We start from the raw sequence: 19,085 nt of genomic DNA, 5'->3' as shown, positions 1-19,085 counted from the left end.
AAACTTATGATGCTTAAAACTTCTGCTTGCTTAACCTCTAAGCCTCAAAGCAGCTAAACTCCAGAGGCACAAGGAATGGGGGCTTGTGGCAGTGACGTGCTATCTCAGTTACTATCCTTTTAGAGAGACCATTGACCTTTTGCGTAGCTTTTGAATAAAAGGACTTTGGTGCTTATCCGCCGAAGATAATCCAGTCTGTGCCTATAGAGTGGAGGGAAGAATGGTTGCGCAGTTGCTGAGCTGGGGGCCCAAACTGCAGCAGGGCAGAGTTGGAAACACACCTCTGTCCTTGCTATTGGAGGATCCTCAATTAGATGACTCCTTGCTCAGTGTGGTGGCATTTGTTATCCAATTTTGAGATACTCAGCTCTGTGCACATATTATAGAGGGAACGCTGTGAATACCACAGTTAGAGCTGTGCTTGAACACCTACAAAAGTCAACAGGGATGCCCACACTTAAATAAGGTAACTCCCTCGGGTCGCAGTCACTTGCTCAGCCAGATTGCATAAGTATTTGTTCCTTGTAGATTCTCTTTTGGAGTGAAAACTCCACCACAGACAAAACCTGGGTGTGGTTGTAGGACTGGTCCATTCCAGGCAACTCCCCCATCTTAGTCCCTGCAAAGACTGCAAGGAAGCAGGGGTGAATCTCCATGAGGTCTGGCTCCCTCTACTCTACACAGCCCTTCAACAGTTTCCCAGCTGAGTTTGCATATCCACATGCTCTCAATCTATTGTTGAGTGCAGCAACACCTGTCTACAGTTTCATGTCACAAAAATACCATTCTAGTGGGTTGCAACATGGCTCATAGGATATTTGAGATGCTTGAAACTTTGATTGCCCACAACACACACTCTAAATAGTAATTTCCCTTTTAAGGCTGTGTTGAGTTTGTGTGTAGCAGGGTTTTGGTATTGGGGGAGGGGGCTACAGAGGTGGCTCCTGTGAGAAGCTTCTCAAAGCTCCCACGGGTCCAAGTTGGACCCACCTCTGGCCAAGGCTGAGCCATTTAGTGATGGTAGTTGCACCTCTGTGATAACATATTTAAGAAGGGGAGCCTGAGAGGAGGGGAGTTGTAAGGGAAACACCTATGCAAACACTGAGGTCAGCTGAAGAAAGGGAGGTGGAGGAGGGGGAGGTGTGCTGGAGCAGACACTCCCCTGCAGCCTGTGGTGAGAGGGCAGGCTGTGCCCCCGCAGCCCACGGAGGTCACTGGTGGGGCAGATGCCCACCTGCAGCCTGTGGAGGACTCCGCACCAGAGCAGGGGGCTGTGCCTAAAGAAGGTCATGACTCAGGGAAGCCCACACTGGCGCAGTCTGTTCCTGAAGGACTGCACCCTGCGGGAGGGACCCACACTGGAGCTGTTCGTGAAGAGCTGCAGCCCTATGGAAAGGACTGACGTTGGAGCAGTTCGTGGAGGACTTTCTCCTGTGAGAGGAAGCCCATGCTGGAGCAGGGGAAGAGTGTGAGGAGTCCTTGCCCTGAAGAGGAAGGAGGAGAGGCAGAAACAAGGGGTGATGAACTGACCACAACCCCCATCCCCACCCTCCCTGTGACACTGTGGAGGAGGAGGTGGAAAAATTGGGAGCAAAGCTGAGCCTGGGAAGGAGGGAGGGGTGGGGGAAGGTGTTTTTAAGATGTGGTTGTATTTCTCACTGTCCTACTTTGTTTTGTTGGTAAATTAGTGGTGGTGGTGGTGAAATTAAATTGATGTTCCTTTTCCTCCAATCAAGTCTGTCTTTTGCCTGTGACCATATTTGTTGAATCATCCCTCCCTGTCTTTGTCTTGACCTCCAATCCTTTTGTTTTATTTTCTCCTCCGTATCCCTGAGGGGGAAGGAGTGAGGGAGCAGCTACGTGGTGCTCAGTTGTCCTCTGGGCTTAAACCACGACAAAGGTCAAAAAAACCCGTCATCACGCAGGGCTCTCTGGAAGCCCAAAACTGCATGGCTATATAGTCCATTGGTGTATACAGAACACAGAGGGGCTGTAGCTCTTGGCTTAGAGACTGTGGACCACCTATGGTGCTGGTGCATTTATTAGTCTGTGCAGCTGCTATGATTCAGGGACCTTTGCCGTGCTGGTTCTGGTTGCCTTAAACTTAAGTTCTCTAGTTTCAAGAATTAGGTGTCAAAGTTATTTTGTTGCTTCAGTGTTGTTCCAACGCTATCTTATTTTTAACCTTACACACATCTTACATCCAGAGATTAAAAGTGTGATGATGATTTCAAATCACAATTGCTCCTTACTTGGATATGAAATGCTGTGTTCCCGTTATTGTTGTTACTAAAAGGTATCCGGTACGAGAAGAAATAAGTCTTCTTGTTACATGTTTATATTTTTTCTTAGAGAGCAGTACTTCTGAGTAAGACAAAGTTTAGTGTCATGTTCTCTGAGCATGTTGTGTTTCACAGGTATTCAGGCAGCTGATGCCTATGACACCCTTGAATTATTTAACAGCTTCCATTTCTTTGTTCAGTAGAGTTTTATAAGAACTGAGATAAACTATGCTCCATTTGGCATCTAAACACTCTACTGCATCATAGAACTAGCAAACTAGAGTGTTTAAACACCATGGTGGAATTAGGGGCACTGGAGGAATGAACCACTTCCTAGTGAAGTCCATGGAATTTCTTCCATGGAATTCTGTAGAAATCAGTTGTGCCCTTAATTGAGAGAGGTGTGTGACCTGAGAGCTCCTTGATGGATGGTGTCCTTCCATGACAGCCATAGCTAAGTCCACCAAGGGAAGTTGGATTCAGAATTGTAACATCTCATTTGTTGCCTCTGTCCTACAGTGAAGCTGCATCCCTGAGTCAGGCACCAAGTTCTTGTAAAGTCAGGACCTAAAATGATATTCATCAAAGCTGTCAGGCCTGAGATAGCTGGTAGGGAGTAGGACATAGAGTTATCGTCCTGACAGCTGTTGGGAAATGGTGCTTCCTTTCACTCATGTTGCACAGCCTAATACTCTCCCAAGGTTAAGTGCTTTAAGGAGGTTGGCTGTTTCTCACACACAAGAGGAAATGGTGCCACATCATTTAATAAAAAGCATTAATATTTCAGATTGCTTCCTTGGGGTATGAAAGACCAGGGTTGAAGTCTCTCATCTCACTGAAGGAACATGAACCGTTATCTCCCAGGAGGGTACTGAAAGCCACCAGACTGTAGGCTATTTTTGAGCAAGTCCTTCTCTCTCTGTCCCACTAAAGCTGTTCAGCTTTGTATGGGCTCATTAAATACCCATTCAATCAGTCAGGGGGAAAAAAAAAGGAAAGAATGACAATGGCTCTTAAATCAGATGCAGGAAGGGGATGGGAGAGCTTTGAGGTCCTCTCTAATGAATATTCAGATATCTCACAATCATGCAATATCTTAATCAGGAGTCATTCAGACAGACCCACCAGAAAGATCTGAAAGTTTTGCTTTTAGGACGTGCTTATGGAAGAGTTTTGTTCCTGTCTTCTCAGGAAGACATTGAGCCTCTGGGTCTCACATATCCTGCATGACTGGTGTAACCCAGATGCTGTTAGATACCAACCCATCTTGGTTTCTGTTGTGTCAGAGCCATACTGATACTGCTGTTGGACCAGGCCTCATGAAATGACTTTAGGAAGGGGCACAACTAGTTTGTGACTTGTGTTTGGGCTTATGTGTGAAATAAACATGGAGCTGTCACTACTCGCTGACTCGTGTCTTCAGGAGAAATAACCAGAAAATTTATGCACCTCAAAATGTTGACAAATATAATGAAAATCTCAGTATTTCTAAAACTTGAGATTCATGGTATTTGACATAACATGAGAGGTATAATGAGCCTCTGGTGTCAGATGGGTTTTATCTGCATTTAGCCTGTAAACCTTTAATGACACCAACAAGAGATTGATGTCTATGTGCTTCTAAACATATGACCTTTGGCATTCCATATAGTGTAGCATGGCCCACCATATATTCAAGACCTGAAAGTAAGGCAAACTGCAGATCAGAGAAAGACCAAAATCTTGAGAACAGAGAGGGGAAATTCTAAGTGTCATGTTTATCACATCAGCAAACTCTGTTTTTTCTAAAACTCTCACTGTAAGCTTATGGCTCTGTTAACTACTTTCAGCGTTGTAATTTGTGACTAAATGTGATCCATGGCAAAATAAATTGCTGAGATTGCCAAAGCCACAGAGTTTTTAACTGAGGCATCCAAGCCATATCTCAGAAGAAGCTCTTCCACTGTGAGATTTTAATTGGTGCATTCCAACAAATGAAAATGAAGTAATTCATATGTCAGTAGAGGCCTGGATTCTTAGGAATTGCTATCAAACTGACTTGAGCAGCAGGCAAAGCTTAATTAAAATGCAGTCCATTTTTTTTTTCTCCAGAAAATAGCAACTATATTTCAAATATAACAAGGAAGGAGGTACAGCACATGCATCTTTCCAGCGTGAGAACTACTAGTCCCTTGCATCTCTCATCTCTCTCTCATGCTGAGCTTCTCCCCCAGAACCTCCTCTTTTAATGTGTCTTTTAGCACATCACTGGACTGCTGGCTGCCTTGCTAGCTCAGTGTGTTCTTTCGTATGCAGCCAGGAAAGGGTGAGACTGCTGTGTTCAGTGGAGAAACTTATGATGATTGCTCCTGGTGTGCAATACCTAAGCAGAAGCCATTAGTAAAGGGAAGCAGTCTTTTCTTTGGCCGTTGCCATGCTGCTAATAACACATTTAAGTATTAAAATTAATGTGAGGTAAACACATCACTCCTTCCAGCAAATCTATGATGTGACTACAGGTTACCCAGAGAGGTTGTGGCTCCCTGGAAGTGTTCAAGGCCAGGTTGGACGGGGCTTTGAGCAACCTGGTCTAGTGGAAGGTGTCCCTGCCCATGGCAGGGGGGGTGGAACTAGATGAGCTTTAAGGTCCCTTCCAACCCAAACCATTCTATGATTCCATGACTGTGTGCTCATGCCTCCATTTTAAATAGGGAAGAACAGAGCAACCACTGAGCAAAGTGAATCCTTCTATGACGCCGGTGGTGTTTGTGCCAGAAGATGAGGCTAATCCTGTCAGAACACGTGGTCATCCACAAAGTGGTTACAGAGCCTGGGATTTGTGGGATCTGCTGTCTTTATCCCATCTTTGGATGCTTGCTGATTTGACCCAGAAGCACTGGCCACAGCTGCTCCCCACAACCATCTCTGCAGGTCCATGGCATGGTAGAGGAGCAGGAGTCGGGCAGGTGACTGGAAAACAGGTTAATACTTTTCTTTCCCAGCCAATGGAAAGCAACAGAGATACAAAGCCTCAAACCCCTTGCAAAGGTGGTGTTTAAGGCTTTCTGCTGGACCTGTTCCAAATCCAGCTGAGCAGGACTCATCCCCTTGCTGGGCTCATCTGCTGAGGCTGCAGTGCTGCAGGGCGAGCAGCTGTGGGGTTTGTACACAGCCACCTGCACTGCGGAAGGCCCTGGACTAACCTGGTTTGTGCTGTGTGGGTGGAGAGTGGAAAGGGAACGGTGCATGGCTTGTACTCCACGTGGTGCTCTCATGAGCCTCGTGTCACATTTCTTAGTGCCCACGGCCCTCACCACAGATGGATGCACAGAGTGAATCTGCATCTGCCCCAGGTATGTTATGAGTACGCCTATGGGATGGGGATTTGCTGAGCAAGACAAGGAGGGAACAGGCAGCTGAAGGATCTGCTCTGGGGCATTAGTGTTTAGGCAGGGCTCAGGGAAGCTCGTGGGCTGGAGGTTGCATCAGTCTGAGGCAGATTTGCACACCCCTCCCAGCAGACTGAGGCACCAGCAACGTTGGGTGAGAGCAATATGACACCCTTGAGAGCACTGAGAGTGCTTTAGCAACAAATGCGGACTTCTAAAGAAATGAAATGGGAGAATCTATTCTTTAAGGCCTCTGGTCTCCATTTGTGAATAGAAGCTACTCCTACCTGTTGCACTGAAGTGCTGGAAAGATAAATAAACCCATTAAGGTCCTGAGGTGCTCAGAGTGCCTGCTAACAAGGCCCACAGAGACACAGAGGAAAATCGCTAGGTAGGTGCTACATTTTTCCAGGCAATAGGAGTGTCTGAATTTGAATCAGCCTGCTGATTTGATTCACAGTGCTCAGGGAGGTCCTTGACTCTTTACCCAGGCCTGCCTCTGGAAACAACGTGCAGCAAACTACGTGCAGCACGCATGCCAAACACCTTCCACTGAGGTGATTTTCAGTTGGCTGCAAGCATCCCTCTCCTGTAACTCACTAATGATGCTGCTGAGACCTTGGAGGCTGCAGGGGACCAGCCAAGCCTAGGCAGGCTGAAGTCACTCCTGTGGATTCGTTCATTACTGCCTGCAACCAAGAGCCATTTTCTACCTAGGTTAAATGCATACCTTGAGACAACTTGCTCAGCTTTGTAGACAAATAGCAGGCACAGCATAGTGGCTGCTGTGTTAAACAATTGCTGCCCCTTTGCAGAAAGCACATGAGCATGAGGAAATGCCACTGTGCTTCTTCCACAAGAAAGCATCAGTATTATCCTTGTTTTCCACTAAGCCCTTTCTGTTAGTGCCTGTGGGAGGAGAGCAAGAAGCAGATGGTTATTCCTTAAATCCTGTGAACTAGTTAGATGAAAATCATATTCCTAGTAGAATCTACTGTCAAGGAAGCTTCTGGCCTGCTGGATGGCACTGCTGGGTTGGATTTATAAAGTGCTCTCTGGATAATGATGTGTGTGCTCATAATAATGACTTTAATACCTGTTAGAACTGGCAGCTGTATGCATTTGCCCTTCTGGAGACAGATGTTCTCCTGCCTGGTTATGTGGGTTGATTCCAGCTGGGGAAAGAGGACAGAGAGAGCAATGTGCTATTCATTGCTATTTCATTCCCTTTTTCCCTTTCCTTTGCCTCCCTCCCCTTTTCTTCCCCGGGCAGTCTGCTAAGCAGGAGTCTGACCGATCACATCAGCTGCTGCAGGGAAGCCCCTTGGCCATTCCAGTTCATCCTCCTCCACTGGCTGTCAGAGCATAGGAGGGAGGCTCGGGGCAGGGCTCTGAACTCGTCTCAACTCAGCAGCACTCAAAGCAGTTTGACGATGTTTTCCATCCTCACATGTTGTGTTGGGTTTCTGTGTGTGGCAGGAGTTTTTGTAGTGGGGGAGGGGGCTACAGTTGTGGTCCCTGTGAAAAGCTTCTTAAAGCTCCCTTGGCCTCAAATCAGACACACCTCTGGCCAAGGCCAAGCCAGTTAGCGATGGTGGCTGCGCCTCTGTGGTAACGTATTTAAGAAGAGGAACCTGGGAGGAGGAGTGAGAGTTGTGAGGAGGAGTTGTGAAGGAGATCTATGCAAACACTGAGGTCAGTGGAAGAAAGGGAGGTGGAAGACAGGGAGGTGTGCCGGAGCAGACACTCCCCTGCAGCCTGTGGTGAGAGGGCAGGCTGTGCCCCCAGAGCCCATGGAGGTCACCAGTGGAGCAGATGCCCACCTCCAGCCTGTGGAGGACCCCACGCTGGAGCAGGTGACTGCACCCAAAGGAGGCTGGGACTCTGTGGGAAGCCCGCACTGGGGCAATTCATTGCTGGGAGGACTGCAACACATGGGAGGGACCCAAGCTGGAGCAGTTCATGAGGAACTGCAGCCCATGAGAAGGACTCATGTCAGAGAAAGTTCATGGAGGACTGTCTCCCGTGAGAGGGAGCCCATGCTGAAGCAGGGAAAGAGTGTGAGGAGTCCTCCCCCTGAGGAGGAAGGAGCGGCAGAAACAACGGGTTATGAACTGACCACAACCCCCATTCCCTGCCCCCTGCACCACTGGGGGTGAGGAGGTAGAGAAATTGGAAAAAAACCTGAGCCCGGAAGAAGATTGGGGTGGGGGAAGGAGTGAGTGAATGGTTGAGTGGTGCTCAGTTACCCTCTGGGCTCAAACCATGACACATGTGATACCAGCTGCAGACTGGGCTTGTCACTCATGCTTACAGGCAGTGATTAATTTCATACAGTCCCTGTATATGTTAAAGTTGTCGGCTCCACACCAAATATCTTTTCTTGTCTCTTTTTGCGCAGCATGGTGTTCTCTTGGTCTAAGTGTTTTATGGTTCCACATGAAGGAGATAACAGCATGAGCAAAGCTGTGGGTAAAGATAAATCATCTGTAGGCGGAAATGTGAACACTCCATTTTTTGGAAAGCAGCAAGGCCACCATGCCAGGGGACCAAAACACTTACTGTAGTAAGTGTCTGCAATGATCATCTTAAATCTGTACTGCCTCAAATTCAAAGTGATTTCAGTGCAAAACCATTTTGCAGTGCAGCTTTTGTATTAGAATGAGTAATATAAAGACACTCCTCTAAGGGAAGATGCAGATTCCCATTTTTTCACCTGAAATGTCCTTCATTTGTTGTTATAAACTAAGTCGAGTTCATAGTTAAGTTGAGGGAAGGACTCCAACTGACTTTAATGGGAGATGAATGAAGTTTTGTGCATGGTGTTCTTCCAGGGATGCACTGATTCAGTGGTCTAATTCGACTGGGTATTCTCTGTTTTTAGCATTTACAGTCTACTGATCCTAAGCGTTTCTAATCAGGAGAAGGACAGTGTTATTTTGCTGGTATAGAGTAGAAGATCAGGCAAAACAATTCCTACAGTCTGTGCCATTTCTTTGTTCAAAGGTCTAACAATGAAATCCAAGTGAAGGTAATGTCTTCAGGATAAGATGTCATGCACTGTAGCTTAGTTACAACACAAAAAATGAGAAATTAGTGTGATCTTGGATCCTCTAAAGAAGTGCCTCCATGACTATGTCACACAGAACAGGTTTGTGTACTAATGAAACTCAGCAAGATTCACAAGTTTTGTGAAACGTCACTCCGTTTTTGGGTTGTTTTTTTTTTTTTTTTTTTCATTTCACTCTTTATCCATGAGGAACTCTGAACAATTCATGGCCTTTTAGAGTCTTGGTTGCACCTTCTTTTATAAGCATAAAAGGGAAACATTGCCAGTTCTAGGTTTTCAGTGCAGACTAATTAAAGCCATATAATAGCCATATTTCAAGCATGTCCTTCTGAGGCCAACTGCATCCTGCTGTATTAATCAGAGTGTAGCCAGCAGGGCCAGTGAAATGATCTTTCCCCTCTGTTCAGCACTTGTGAGATTACATCTGGAGTGCTCTTCATTTTTGGATCCCTTGTTTGGTCCCTACAAGGACAGAGCCAACAGACACGAGTTGGAATGTGGAAAATCCCATTTTAAATATTAAGATTTTTTTTACCAAGAGGGTGGCCAAATACTGGAATAAGTTGCCCAGAGATGCTGTGTAATGTCCACCTTTGGAAGCATTAAAGACTGGACTGGATACATCCCAGAGCATCCTGATCTAAGTAGACATGCTTTGCACAGAGGGTTGAATTAGATGACCTCTGCAGGTCTCTTTCAGCCCAAATTATGATTCTATGATTCTCATAGGACACAGTAGAACTGCTTATTAATAATGCCTACTAGATCCAGTGAATCCAATTTACAGTTTCTTTCAACTCCATCCTTGAGTCTGATTCAGTAAGAACTAGATAAAAATCTTCCGCTCGATTTGAAACTCCATGAAGAGATAAAACCCCTCGAGGCAATCCTTGCCTAAATACTTAAGTTCTGATTTTCCTGGACTTCAAAGGCAGAAACGCTTTTCTGCCTGGAAATGTCTCTGTCTATGGATGCCTGAGAAAATAACTTTTCTTATACTTGCAGATATACCGGGTCATCCAAAGAGATGACAAATCACAGAACTGCTTCCCTGATTCTCCCCCAGCTCTATGTATTTTGTAGGCCTGTGTGTGCACTCTGTCCGTGGTGAATAGCACCCTCTTAGTTACTTTGCAGTGGTACCCAGGGGACATTGTTACTGCCCCATGATGGGACTGACAGGCTTGAGGCGTGATGCTCTTCTTCCAGCCAAGGGTTTCATGAATTCCTTTCCCCATTAGAAATTCTCTAAATACTAGTTGGGCTGAAGTCCGACACCCAAGCTCAGCACAGGACAAAAATGACTGCAGCATCAGGTCTTATGAAAGATGTGCACTACAAATTCCAAATAAATGCATACCTTAAGGCCATAGTTTGCCTCCATTCTTTACTGATCTAAACAGGATTGTGAGAAGGTGCTACTCTTGTAAGCAAGGCTGTGAGAACTTGGCTCTCAAGGAATATGGTCTCTTTGGCACTGCTGTATTCAGTGCTTGTGAGGAAGGCAACTGGCATCTTCCATGCTGGAATGAAGTCACTGAGTGCCATGCATGTCTGGGGTCCTCTAGCTTTCTTGAAGCTGCCTCATGCATTCCACAAAAGAGGCTTTGAAAAGTTGATTGCTTAGGTTTTAACTTTTCCAGAAAGGTTTCTCTGTTAAAACCTTCTGGTTGGAAATACCAAACCCTGTTGTTGCTAAGATTAAGGTATTTGTTTCTTAGAAATGGCTTATAAGCAGAGATCAGCACATGGATTATTGCTCTTTCTTTAGCCAAGTGGAGCGAAGGTGCTTCAAGTAAATTGTGCTTCCAGTAGGATCAGTTTTGCATGTGATTTTAATAATGGCTTTGGGGAAGGAGGGGTCATCTCTAAATTTTTATTAAAAAAAAGAAAAGCAGTACTTACCACTAACATATTGAGGTTTTAGTCTGTTTTAAATGCAGATAGCAAAAAAAGCTACTGCGTTTCAGTAAAAATTTAGAATGTGATTTATTTTTGCGTACTAATTAAAAAATACACCATAATCAGATTTATGGGTTTTGCTTTTCTTGAACAGGAATTTTTTCCCACTTTATTTCTGTGTTGTTTTTTCCGCCCCAAGGTTAATGTCATAAGCAAAATAAAATCTGACTAATTAACTCAGCCTTGGGAAGACCTGTCAGGAAACAGAAGATTTTTTTGCTGTTGCTAGACAATGACCTTAACTGTGACCTGGAAAGATATGCTTATAGTTTGTGAATGAAGTCAGCAACCGTGCTGTGGTGCTTCTGGCCTTATTATGAAATACACATCACAGATTGTGTCTAATTGCACATGGTGGTTTTATGATATCTGTAGCTACTGAGCCAAGACTCAGATGTCAGATATCAGCATTCTCACTATAGTTAAATGCTGCTGCCATGTAATAGATTCTATTTATCTCTTCTCCAGCTCCCAAATTGCTGTGTCTTGGGTCAGTGCCCTAAGTTTATTCTTTGTAAATTCCTGACCAAAGTTATTAGGTCTCCCCTTTAAAAACTAGGATGAATTAGTGCTGCATTATCTCCCATTCTGGGAAGCATGGCCCCAGCTTTTATCATGATCACTGGGCTGACTTGTGCTAGGTTTCAGCAGAGGAAGATTGGTGGAATTACTTCAGTAGGGGTATCCAGCCCTTTGCTTAAATGAAGAGAGGAGTCTTCTGCTGGTGTTCACAGAGGTTGCGGGATTGCTTTATCTCTTTGGAAACCTGACAGAAGGTTGAGCCATGACTGTGGAGAACCCATACATCCTCATTTCCCTCAGCCTCAAATACATGTCTGTGGCTTGAGCTCGAGATTTACTTACAAACAAAATGTGCAATAAATAATGGATGTTCATGTTCCCAAAAGTTCAAGGGTGTGGTGCTGATGCCTCAAGCAGCATCACCATTAGCGTACTGACCTTAGTTCTCTCAGCCAGTTCTCCCTGTGCCTACCAGATTCCAAGCACCACAATCTGTTTCTGTACTGCAAAAGGGCTCTTGTGGTGCCTGTGCCTGGATGGAGCCTCCTGTAATGGCCTCTCCCTATCCCTCTTCCCTCTGACTTTCTCAGATCATGCATGATGCCAATAAATTAGCAGTATTTTTGCAAGGTCTTTCCACCAGCGACACCGGAATAAGATACTGCTGAGAACAATTGTGTGGTGGTCTGTCCCATGTCTGTTTTTCAGATAGTCAGCACTGCCTACCGCCATTTTAAGTCCTTAGCCTATATGGTGTCAGCTGCCAGGAAAAGAGCTAAAGTGCTGGGCTCCTTGCTGTATTTTGTCTTCATGCAGCTCTGTACTGCTCCCAGTTTCCAGATTCATAACAGTTTTTGCAGTGTGTTTTGTTCCTCTCTTATGCGCTTGGTACTGGCAGTAAAATGTGGGTTGTTCTCAATGTTTAGAATCAAGTCCTATATATGGAAGTGATTTATCAACAAGATTACAGGCTGGAGGCCTGTGGAGACTGGACTCCAAGGTCCCATAATTCTTTGGAAAATGCCAGCCATCGTAGGTTTTGCCTCCCAGCGGCTGTCCATTATTGATAGCCTTATTCAAATATTATATTCAGATTGTAAACAATGACACATTTCTAACTTTATACTTATACAGGTGCAGCTAATTCAAGTCTTGGTCATCATATTCACCTCTGTTCTTTCATGTCAGTCCCCTCTTTCTTTACCCTCACAGTCTTTGTTGGGTTTTTTTTTGTTTTATGCAAGAAAAGTAATCTCTTCACAAAAACTTTTTCTGTGCAAAGTACTGCCATAAGAAGTCATCATCACTAAGATATTCACCTGGAAACATGGAAATGTCAATGCCTAGAACATTCTGACATGGCAGATGAAATAGATAGGCACTTGGGACAGTTGCACAGTACTATTGAATCTCCACGTCATTTACAGCTTGTGCTGCTGCTCAGTGACTGAGAGACAAGGACAATGTAGTTCTCTGGGACATTTTTAATTACTGGACCTATGGCAAAGGAAGGGAATAATTAATACAAATGCCCAGTGTAAGGTATTCAGCCATTGAGTATTTCTTTCAAGGAAGGACTATGGACTGCATTAAGAAATGTGTTCAGTGGGGTAGTGTGGCTGTTTTTGAGCCTGACGGCAAGGAATGAAGTAGTATTTCTCTCTATCTAACTGCCAGTGTTACCTCCTGCCTTCTCTTCTTAGCTCCACACCAGGACTTGCTGGCCCATGAACACTGGTAATGTTATTGGTTGCTAGACAGACTGCCTGCTGAGACAGAGGACCTTAAACTCCCCTGGGCAAAACCAAAGGTCTCAGAAACAAAGTCAGCTGAAGGAACAAAGAAACTGAGAAACTTGAGATGTGACTCCCATGACCATTAGAGAAGTGCCTGGCTGAATTGCTCTTTACCTTTATTGTTTTATATCCTTTTTATCTTCCTGTCAGGGCATTGTCTCTTTCCCTGAGAAAGTGAAGAACAGCAGGCACTGAACAAAATCAAAGTGGTTGATGATCATCTCAGTGGTCGCAGTAAAGCTGGCTGGTGGGGAGGGAGATATGGAGACTTCTGACTAAGACAAGCTGTTATCTAGAAGCTGGAATAAAATACCTGAGAATTGATCAAGGGTAAAATTTACCCCTAACTGTGCCAGCCTCATTTTAGACTGGAATTCTTTGATATTAAATAGGCATCACAGACTATCCATAAATATTTTGGAACCAGCAAATTTAGGTTACTGTGATATAAATAAAAGAAATTTTGAGGGTCCTGAAGCAAGAGAGATTAGCAGAACTCCAACTGTTTTCAGCAGGAACAAGTCTGGGCCTTGAGTTATTTGGCTCATAAGTCCTCAGCAAGATTGAAAGAAGAAGGGTCTGGGATTTTTTTGATCTAAGATTTTATTAATGTCCAACCAGGATACTGTTTAATCTTTAAAACAAATACCAGCACTCAGAACACATCAATTGTTTGGATTCTGAGCTCTGTGTAACACATATTCTTGGACAGGCAAATTACAATGAGAATAATCATTGTCAGAATACTAATGTGATGTAAACTAATGTAGAGATATTTATTCAATGGAATGCAATTACCAGCAATACTCTATTTTCTGAACAGTGTGACTGTAATCCAATTTAGGCTGTTTAACCCCTGGTGATTTGTTTCCGTTTGTATTGTGATAGGCTGAAAACAGGCAGGATTGCTGGGGGCAGCAAAAGGGAGAGTAAGGGGAAGCAGCGCCACATGTAATCTGAGATCTTAATGACTTTACTAAATCTACATAACCACAGGGCTGTTCATCATGGTTGTGCTGCTAATTGAATTTTAAAATAAGGGTAGATCCTACATTCACTTTCTCCCAACAGCATTTCATTTTCTGGTGGATGCTTAGTCACCAGTTTAAAAAAATCCTTTATGGCTTTAACCTAAAGTTACATTAGGACCTTGGATTTTGTACAAAACAGGATTCTCAGGTACATGGTGTCAAGTGACAAAGGGGATGTACAAGGTGAGTTTCATGACCAGCTTCTCTTACAGAAGTGTTCTTGACTGGAGGATCCCATGGGTAGAGGACAGCTTCTCTCCTTAAGAGAGAGTGGAATCATGGGAAGGACAGAGCATGGGGACCTTGCTGCAGGCAATTTCTGAAGACTAAAACCATCAGCTAGATACTGGTACATTCATTAGCACAGATGAGTCCCCCTGAAACTAGCACAGTTTCTTTGCTTCTGAAACTAGCAGAGGATATGTTGTCAGCACAGAAAGAAGTCTTGAGATCTGGTCTTTAAATAAAATAAGTGCTAGGGTAATCTAGTTTTAAGTGCAGGGAGATATTTTTTAAGCACAGAAAAATAAGTGGGGAAGGCCTCAGTGTCCATGTAGTGCAGAGTTTGCTAATGGCGATGGCAATTCTGACACTGAGCTGAATGCAAGCACATGCAGACTGGATCCTGAAGGGTGGAGCTGGACCCAGTAAGGGGAATGGGGGTCTGGAATATTCTGCCTCTCCCCAAACACCAGAAAAAAGTGTTGAGGAATGAGTATAACCATCAATGACAGGAGGATGGACCTATTTTCCAGAAAGCTACACACAGCTCTGATGACTATTCAGGTTGGAAAAGCCTAGGGAATAGCTCTTCAGACCTTTTGTTAGTACCACACCATCCGCCCACCAACACCTCCAGTGAAATTAGGCCCTTTAGTTACAAACCACAAAAGGGCCAGAGATGCAAGGTTTCATCACAGTGCTAGGTCAGTATGGAAGGGACTAGGACATGCGCACTGCCAACCCTGCCTATCTGCATAGGACAGGGCTCTGGGTGGGCTTTCAGCTCTGCCTCCATGGTCACCATAGCTGAATATCTCAGTGGAGGATAGCAGATAAAGTGGGAGGAATGAGGTAAGACTGTGGCTTTGCTAATGGTTTTGGACATGCATTTCTTGAAGGTCTGGTGATAAGATGTATCAACATTTGATTGCCTGGTTGGTTCTGTACAGGAGGATGTGTTCACCCCGTGGCAGGCTTAGGAAGGCTGGGGTCCAATATGTCCCCTGGGGTTACCTTAGCAGATGAGTTATGCTTTACATCCCTTGTGCCTGGCCCCTGCCAGAGAGATGATGCCAGTTCTTGAAGGCACACTGATATAACCACCCGTAGCTGTGGGAGCCCTAGCTTCCTAGCAACTAATTGAGAGTTCAATATTATTAATGATGTGTACTGCCGCAGAGACCAGGGGCCCCAGCTTTACCTTGGTTAGCACAATGTAAATACAGCATAAGAAAACTATGCATGGCCAAAGGAATGCATGACTAAGGCCATGGCTATCCAAAGGTAATTTCCCCAAGACAGGAAACATTCAAGCAGAAACGTTGCATAACTTCTTCCAGACTACAAAGCACAGAAAACCTGTTCTCTAAAGAGAAATGGGCCCTGGATGGGAATCTAGTAAAATTTCCAGCTTTAGGGCATTTGCGCACTTTCATTCAGGTTTTTGTGTCATGTAAGCACCTATCTTGGGGAAAAGATGCCAGCTGGGGCTTGCCCACATATGCTGGTGGTATGTCTGTAGTCTTGCAATGGTAAGAGGGAAGCAGAAATACACTGAAAAGAGCAGGTAAGAATAGCATAGTTAGGACAGAGTGGTCCTAATTCCCAGGGATTCTGCATGTGAGAGATTTGCCAAATCAAACCCTTAGTATTTCCAACATCCATTCATCCATAAGAACTTAGGCTGTGAGTGAAAAGCACATAATGCAGCTATTATTCTTTCAAGTCCCAATTGAGCTGTTTGCTTTTTCACTTTTAATTTTTAATATAATTTGTCTTGTGAGTTTGTATGAGGTGTCCCTCCCCAGTCGTTTACCATGAGTGCTGCAGGGACTCCTGACATAATGCAACAAGGGCTCACCACATCAGTGAGCTAAGGAAGTAGGCAGTTGTGTTTCTTACAACAGTCCTTACTTAGGCCCAATTGGATTTAAATTACATGCCACTGGGGGCTTTGTACAAGACATCTGTAACAGCAGAAACACCTGCAGAGCAGAGTTTCAGGATGACAAATCTTCTCTCTCTGGACTAGCTCTTTCCCTCATCTAAGCTGGATTCTCTTCGCTGACTTGCACGGTCCACATTGTTTACACTGGTGTAAATGAAAGGAGAATCAGAGCCTTTCTTTCCTTTGCTGGGAAAAAGTTATGCAGCATGTGTCTGCAAAGCTAACCTGGCTGCACACTGCCCAACCACCTCCTCTTCAAGGTGCTGTTCCCACTAAGCAGTCTGCTTGGCTTTGAACAAATTGAAGCATATGGCCTCTGTGAAAAGCCAGACCCTCTTTGCCACTTCTTATACCAGCAAGCTTTGACAGTCTGATGCTTTACAGTGAAGCTGAGTGTAGGTTTCTATTCATACGTATGAACTTTAAAATGAACCATGATTTCATCTAAGCCACTTTCCACTGATGCTGGACCTCCATCATTCCTACAGATCAATGGTATGGATTTCACTTTGTGAAGATTCAATGCACAGATTTTGAGGTAATGTTTTTGGTTATGAAAAGAAAGGCCAGGATCAAGACTGTGGGAAAAATTAGCTCCCCAAGTGCAGACTGGTCCTCACTGGGCTCAGATTTCTTCCCTTGATGTGCTTTTATCCTACTCCAGCTAAGAAAGTGTTCTTAACTCAGTACTTAATATACAAGAGTGTTGACTGCACTTGATTTCTACCTTGTGTTCCACACGTTCTGACATGAACTTTGATCCTGACCTTTGGCTGTAAGACAGAGATGGATGAAACCTATGATCTAGCATCTTTCATACATTTGTATATCAGTTGTCTGACTGCAAAAGCTTGTTCCTTGTCTAGCAACCATCTTTAGCCTGTATGACTTGAGACTACATCCTGTAGTGGTTGGCACTACTTTATTCATTGCTGCAGCTATGTAATTTTTTATTGGCTGGAGCCCTTGACCATTCAATGAGCAAGAACAGGTTACTGTATGCAAGGGAAGAGGGTCTTCAGGATTTGAAGAGGTAGGATTATTTTTTGTTACATTTTTGCACAGGAAAGAGAAATTCAGCAGGATTAGTTTCCCAGTAACCCCCTGTCTTTATCCAGCCTGCACTCACCATTTCGGAAAGTCCCTAGAATGATACTAAGGAGACCTGCCATGTACAGATGTGTGACAGCCTCCTAGTAGTGTCATCTAGGGTATGGTATAGTCAATGGTAGACTGTGATTGAGCAAGGGATTTGGTTGAGAACAGGCCTACAGTACCCCTAGACATCTTGCCTAGCCATGGTAAGCATTTGATTTGTTGTTGTCATTACCCGGGCACATAATGATTCTTTTTTTACTTGTCCCCCCTTCTTTATTTATTTGCTATACCCATGTGTCATCGGTCATCACAGCACATGACTGGACACTCTTTAGAGTCCTTTCTGGACAGTTCAAAAAGCTGAATTGTAGAAGAAAACAGCTTCAAATGTTTATCAGCCTGCAACCTTACTGTAATTTCCAGTGATTAATTCATATTTTTAGAAGTGAACATAGAGGCTAAAATCCTCATTTGAGGGGATGGTAGGAGCCAAAGAGCCACATTTGGCACTCAGTCAGATCTCAAAGTTTTGCAGTCCAAGCAAATTTTGCAGCTGGGCAAGCCAAGTGCTCTGTAGAGGCTTAAATGGGAATGTGTGACTAAGAGAGCCTATAGAGAAAGAGATTATTAGGCAGAAGGGAAAAGAAAAAGAAATACATTAGTAACATTTCAGATTGTCCATGCAGAAGCTCAGTAAGGTGAAAGAAGAGATGAGATTTTTGTATACTATTCACCACTGTCATGGTCTAAAAGGTGCTCCAGGCCATATGAGGGAGCTCCCTTCATCTGCACCCAATATCCTTGTTCCAAGCACAGTTCCTCCTCATCCTTTCCCTTGGTGCTGCTGTGTGTAACAGTGCAGAAACAGCTGCAGGGAGTTTGTCACTCATTTGGTGACAGAGTTGAACATGGAAGAATCCTGTACCTTTGTACCAAAATGGCTAAAGAGGTACTCCCCAACTCCTCCTCCTTCAGCAGAAGCAGCAGGTGAGGAAGGTTGAGGAGGGACTTAACGGTGAAGAACTATTGATAATTTGTGCATGTCTATGACTTGATACACACCTGTCTTCTGGAGATGTGGCCATGAGCTTTGGATCTTTACTGCCTTAGCACTGGAGCACTTTTCATCGACCTTCCCTCTAAGGCTTCATTCATAAATCACTTATGGAGTGTGAATAAACCATGGGGATGGTTTAATAAATGGTTTCTCACATAAAGTTTTATTCCCCAATAATAATTAGCTTATTAGTAAATCCCTAATGGCATTGCTAAAGGAGGTCATTATCATTATCCCTGTTTTATACCTGCAGAAGCTGAATCAGAGGAAGGGAAAGTCACCCACTAAGTAAGATCTGTGGATGCAAACCCCTGAGTCAAGGCAAGTGCTTTATTCAGTAGGTCACAGGACCAATAGGTAATTGAAATAAATGGCTAATCAGCTGGTGCAAACAGAATGTAATAGAACAGTGATATCTTCTTGGAAAATGTTTAAAACCACCTACAATAGTTACTTGTGTCTGTGGTTGGTTGTCAACATTTAATAGCACTAACAGTTTGTAGAGGCCATCAATATGCACATAGCAAATTGCTGTAGTTTTCATCTTTAGGAATCTGCATAGTTTGTGTACCATCAGAATTTTTGCTGTGATCTCTTGAATTGTTAAAAAGAAACTAGTATGCCATTTGTTAAGTTTTTTACTCAAAGATGTCCTTTTTATTCAGCTTATTCCTGAGCATTTTGAAAATCATGCTAGTACACTTGATTGTTTTCTTTAACAGTCTGTTG

Source organism: Strix aluco, chromosome 1 (genome assembly GCF_031877795.1).
Source record: "Strix aluco isolate bStrAlu1 chromosome 1, bStrAlu1.hap1, whole genome shotgun sequence".
Lineage (NCBI taxonomy): Eukaryota > Metazoa > Chordata > Aves > Strigiformes > Strigidae > Strix > Strix aluco.
This window is presented reverse-complemented; position numbering follows the sequence as displayed.